The 5,639-nt window shown below is 34.8% G+C and overlaps 4 long non-coding RNA genes across 5 annotated transcripts; all 4 read left to right on the forward strand.

The window, feature by feature from the left end:
• Window positions 1-258: 258 nt before the first annotated feature.
• Window positions 259-858, forward strand: LOC109582023 (uncharacterized). Its single transcript, XR_002184868.1, has 2 exons — window positions 259-396; window positions 560-858. It is a non-coding gene; the product is annotated as an uncharacterized LOC109582023 (long non-coding RNA).
• A 901-nt stretch (window positions 859-1,759) lies between these two features.
• LOC109582018 (uncharacterized) lies at window positions 1,760-2,347 on the forward strand. The gene is made up of 2 exons (XR_002184862.1): window positions 1,760-2,002; window positions 2,171-2,347. It is a non-coding gene; the product is annotated as an uncharacterized LOC109582018 (long non-coding RNA).
• An 88-nt stretch (window positions 2,348-2,435) lies between these two features.
• On the forward strand, window positions 2,436-4,267 carry LOC109582019 (uncharacterized). Of its 2 annotated transcripts, none has more exons than XR_002184864.1 (2): window positions 2,436-2,670; window positions 4,086-4,267. It is a non-coding gene; the product is annotated as an uncharacterized LOC109582019 (long non-coding RNA). The 2 variants fall into 2 exon arrangements; XR_002184863.1 differs by lacking the exon at window positions 4,086-4,267 and adding an exon at window positions 2,839-3,115.
• A 157-nt stretch (window positions 4,268-4,424) lies between these two features.
• On the forward strand, window positions 4,425-5,582 carry LOC109582020 (uncharacterized). The gene is made up of 2 exons (XR_002184865.1): window positions 4,425-4,645; window positions 4,761-5,582. It is a non-coding gene; the product is annotated as an uncharacterized LOC109582020 (long non-coding RNA).
• Window positions 5,583-5,639: the final 57 nt, after the last annotated feature.

The raw sequence follows: 5,639 nt of genomic DNA on the forward strand, positions 1-5,639 counted from the left end.
TGTATAAATGAATGGACCAACCTGAAAGCTGCTCGAGCTGAGGAGGTCCTGTCTGAGTTGATTGGAGGGCGTGGTTGGGTGTTCCCGGTATATTCTACTGCGCATGCGCAGTCCCATTGTATAAATGAATGGGCCAACCTGAAAGCTGCTCGAGCTGAGGAGGTCTGAGTTAATTGGTAGGTGTGGTTAATAATTATGGCCCATCCTACATTGTAGTGAAGATGTGTGGCTTATTCTTGTTAACAAATTGACTCTGGCTGGGACTTAATTATTAAAGGACCTTCTTTCTTGATGTCTTTGGGCGACGGGACATCTTTCACTATCATTGGGGAGTTGTTATACTCAATCTTGGCCTGTCCGAGGCTAACCTTATCCATTACAACTGTAGTTATCGAGGTAAATACGCAGGCTATAGATCAATTTTATGTATAACTACTGTATAAGCTTATGAGTTTTACTGTATTACTGAACGTGTACAATTAGGTAAAGTATTGTTTAAAATACAGTACAATACTGTTTTAACTGCTGTATACTAGTGTTTTTGCTGTTCTATTTATAGTGAGATGGACTTTGATGTACACTAATAAAGTCTTACTCCTTCTCAAGGCGATGGATCATCTTTTACCAAGATAGGACAGCTTATATTCATTATATCTTTTCAATTGTACAACATTACTGTATATACTGAGATATTTAGCTGTTGTTTAATTACTGTGTAGTGTGTAAACTGTATTACCTGTATTTTAGTGTAGTATCAAGTTTATTATAACAATAACAGTGACTATTTAGCTAGCTATTAGGTGTGATGATGGCAGTAGTGTTGTTATTACTTAAAAGAATGTATTATTAATAAATTAATTAAGGAGATTGCGCAATGCGTCTGTGCATCCGCAGAAAGTTGAGTGGTGTCTATTGCACATGCGCAGACCTCCTCTGTAAAGGAATGGGCCAACTTGCTGTAAGTAACATACCATTTTTGCAAAAATGGCCAAAAAATCACTCCAAATTTTTATTACATTTTCTGACACATATTGATGTCCTTATGCTGTGTAGAAAGATTCAGCTGATTTCAATCAAGTTTGGATTTTTTATGATTTTTCAAAGTTGCTCAAAAATTGGACAAAAGTCCCTGTACTATAGTACAGGGATTTTTGTAAAATTTCACAAAAATTGAAAAGTAGAAAATTCCCCAGTGTTATTACATTTTCTGATGCATAAACATGTACTTATGCAGTGTAGGGAAGTTGAGCTGATTCCGATGAAGTTTGAATTTTTTATAGTTGCTCAAAAATCGGGCTAAAGTCCCTGTACTATAGTACAGGGATTTTTGAAAAATTTCAATAAAATTGACAAGTGAAAAATTCCCCAGTTTTATTACATTTTCTGATGCGTATACATGTACTTATGCAGTGTAGGGAAGTTTAGCTGATTCTGATAAAGTTTGAATTTTTTATAGTTGCTATAAAATCAGGCAAAAGTCCCTGTACTATAGTACTGGGATTTTTGGGAAATTTCAATAAAATTGACAAGTGAAAAATTCCCCAGTTTTATTACATTTTGTGATGCATATACATGTACTTATGATGTGTAGAGAAGTGGAGCTGATTCCGATCAAGTTTGGATTTTTTATGATTTTTAAAGGTGCTGTATATTTGTACCATCTTTGAATTGATTGTTAGTGGGTGTTCCCGGTATCGTCTACTGCGCATGCGCAGATCCCTCTGTATAAATGAATGGGCCAACCTGAAAGCTGCTCGAGCTGAGGAGGTCTGAGTTAATTGGTAGGTGTGGTTAATGATTATGGCCCATCCTACATTGTAGTGAAGATGTCTGGCTTATTCTTGTTAATTAATTGACTCTGGCTGGGACTTAAAATATTAAAGGACCTTCTTTCTTGATGTCTTTGGGCGACGGGACATCTTTCACTATCATTGGGGAGTTGTTGTACTCAATCCTGGCCTGTCCGAGGCTTAACTTATCCATTACAACTGTAGTTACCGAGGTAAATACACTATAGATCAATACTGTATTGTGTATGTATAACTACTGTATAAGCTTATGAGTTTTACTGTATTACTGAACGTGTACAATTAGGTAAAGTAATGTTTAAAATACAGTACAATACTGTTTTAACTGCTGTATACTAGTGTTTTTACTGTTCTATTTATAGTGAGATGGACTTTGATGTACACTAATGAAGTCTTACTCCTTCTCAAGGTGATGGATCATCTTTTACCAAGATAGGACAGCTTATATTCATTATATCTTTTTAATTGTACAACATTACTGTATAATAATTATACTGAGATATTTAGCTGTTTTTTAATTAGTAATTACTGTGTGGTGTAAACTGTTCCCGGTATTTTCTACTGCGCATGCGCAGATCTCCCTGTATAAATGAATGGGCCAACCTGAAAGCTGCTCGAGCTGAGGAGGTCTGAGTTAATTGGTAGGTGTCGTTAATGATTATGGCCCATCCTACATTGTAGTGAAGATGTGTGGCTTATTCTTGGTAACAAATTGACTCTGGCTGGGACTTAAAGTATTATAGGACCTTCTTTCTCGATATTTTTGGGCGACGGGCCGTCTTTCACTATCATTGGGGACTTGTTGTACTCAATCCTGGCCTGTCCGAGGCTTACCTTATCCATTACAACTGTAGTTACCTAGGTAAATACACTATAGATCAATACTGCATTGTGTATGTATAACTACTGTATAAGCTTATGAGTTTTACTGTATTACTGAACGTGTACAATTAGGTAAAGTACGGTTTAAAATACAGTACAATACTGTTTTAAGTGCTGTATATTAGTGTTTTTACTGTTCTATTTATAGTGAGATGGTTTTTGATGTACACTAATGAAGTCTTACTCCTTCTCTAGGTGATGGATCATCTTTTACCAAGATAGGACAGCTTATATTCATTATACCTTTTTAATTGTACAACATTACTGTATATACTGAGATATTTAACTGTTGTTTAATTACTGTGTAGTGTGTAGACTGTTTTACCTGTATTTTAGTGTAGTATCAAGTTTATTATAACAATAACAGTGACTATTTAGCTAACTATTAGGTGTGATGATGGCAGTAGTGTCGTTATTACTGAAAAGAATGTATTAATTAAGGAGATATGCGCAATACTTTTGTGCATCCGCAGAAAGTTGAGTGGTGTCTACTGCACATGCGCAGACCTCCTGTGTAGAGGAATGGGCCAACTTACTGTAAGTAACATACCATCTTTGCAAAAATGGCCAAAAAATCACTCCAAATTTTTATTACATTTTCTGATACATATTGATGTCCTTAAGCTGTATAGGGAAGTTGAGCTGATTCCGATCAAGTTTGGATTTTTTATGATTTTTTATAGTTGCTTCAGAATCGGACAAAAGTCCCTGTACTATAGTACAGGCATTTTAAAAAAATTTCAAAAAAATTGACAAGTGAAAAATTCCTGAATGTTATTACATTTTCTGATGCATATACATGTACTTATGTAGTGTACAGAAGTGGAGCTGATTCCCATTAAGTTTGGATTTTTTATGATTTTTTTAAAGATGCTGTATATTTGTACCATGTTTGAACTGATTGTTAGTGGGTGTTCCCGGTATTGTCTACTGCGCATGCGCAGATCCTCCTGTATAAATGAATGGGCCAACCTTAAAGCTGCTCGAGCTGAGGAGGTCTGAGTTAATTGGTAGGTGTGGTTAATGATTATGGCCCATCCTACATTGTAGTGAAGATGTCTGGCTTATTTTTGTTAACAAATTGACTCTGGCTGGGACTTAAAATATTAAAGGATTTTTTTCTTGATGTCTTTGGGCGACGGGACATCTTTCACTATCATTGGGGAGTTGTACTCAATCCTGGCCTGTCCGAGGCTTACCTTATCCATTACAACTGTAGTTACCGAGATAAATACACTATAGATCAATACTGTATTGTGTATGTATAACTACTGTATAAGCTTGTGAGTTTTACTGTATTACTGAACGTGTACAATTAGGTAAAGTACGGTTTAAAATACAGTACAATGCTGTTTTAACTGCTGTATATTAGTGTTTTTACTGTTCTATTTATAGTGAGATGGACTTTGATGTACACTAATGAAGTCTTACTCCTTCTCAAGGAGATAGATCATCTTTTACCAAGATAGGACAGCTTATATTCATTATATCTTTTCAATTGTACAACATTTCTGTATAATAATTATACTGAGATATTTAGCTGTTGTTTAATTAGTAATTACTGTGTGGTGTGTAAACTTTTCCCGGTATTTTTTACTGCGCATGCGCTGATCCCCCTGTATAAATGAATGGGCCAACCTGAAAACTGCTCGAGCTGAGGAGGTCTGAGTTGATTAGTGGGCGTGGTTAAGGGTGTTCCCGATATTTTTACTGGGCATGCGCAGATCCCCCTGTATAAATGAATGGGCCATCCTGAAAGCTGCTCGAGCTGAGGAGGTCTGAGTTGATTGGTGGGCGTGGTTAAGGATAATGGCCAATTTACACAGTGCGAATCAAGGAATATCAATGGACTGTCTTTCCTAATGTCTTTGAGTGGCTGTCCATCTTTCACCATCAATGGGGACTTCTTGTACTCAATCCTGGCCTGTCTAAGGCTCACCTAATCGATTACAACTGTAATTACACCTGTAGATTAATGCTGTATACTACTGTATGAGCTTTGTGATGATTATTATAATCCATAATTAGCTGTATATCAATAATAAAGTATTTTTACTGTTTCATTTTTAGTGCAATGAACTTGGATGTAAAATAATAAAGTCTTATTCTTTCTTTGGTGATGGGCATCTTTTATCAAGATGTACTGCTTATACTGTATCTAATACATCAAAAGTTCCAATTTTACTATAATGTATAAATATTTAGCAGTTGTTTATTTGTTACTGTATAATTTTTGTTTTAATAATAATGATCTTTCAACTAGTAAGAGTGAAGCACTGGAGTAAGCAGTAGCATTGCTCTGACACCAGGTCCACTTCTTTCTTTGTTGGTCATGAGCAAATAAAAAAAATTAGAAAATAAACAATAAAAAGTAAGAAAATAGTCCAAAAATATTGCCACACTCTCAGAAGAAATCAGAAGAAATTCCAAAATAAAAGTAATCTGAAAATATCCCCATGCTGTCTAAACAAATCAGAAAAAATGGAAAATAAAAACCCGGCGGCGTTGGAAAAAATTGGAAAAAATTCTAAATATTAGAAATAATAATCCAAAGGTGCTCCCAAGCTATTTGCAAAAAACAATTCTGGCAGTGTCGAAAAAAAATTGTAAAAATTCTAAAAATCAGAAATAATAATCTGAATGCGCTTCCAAGCTATTGGCAAAAAATAAAAAAATAAAAAAATAATTAAATAATACAAAAATTCCGGCGGCATCAGAAAAAATTGGAAAAATTCTAAAAATCAGAAAATAATGATTCAAAGGTGCTCCCAAGCTTTGGGCAAAATATAATAAATCATAAAAAAAAAAAAAAATTCCGGCAGCGTCGAAAAAAATTCTAAAAATCAGAAGTAATAATCGGAATGCGCTCCCAAGCTATCGGCCCAAAAAAAATTGAAAAAAATTCTGGTGGCTTTAGAAAAAATTGAAAAAAATTCTAAAATCAGAAAA

Source organism: Amphimedon queenslandica, unplaced genomic scaffold, assembly GCF_000090795.2.
Source record: "Amphimedon queenslandica unplaced genomic scaffold, v1.1 AMPQUscaffold_13405, whole genome shotgun sequence".
Lineage (NCBI taxonomy): Eukaryota > Metazoa > Porifera > Demospongiae > Haplosclerida > Niphatidae > Amphimedon > Amphimedon queenslandica.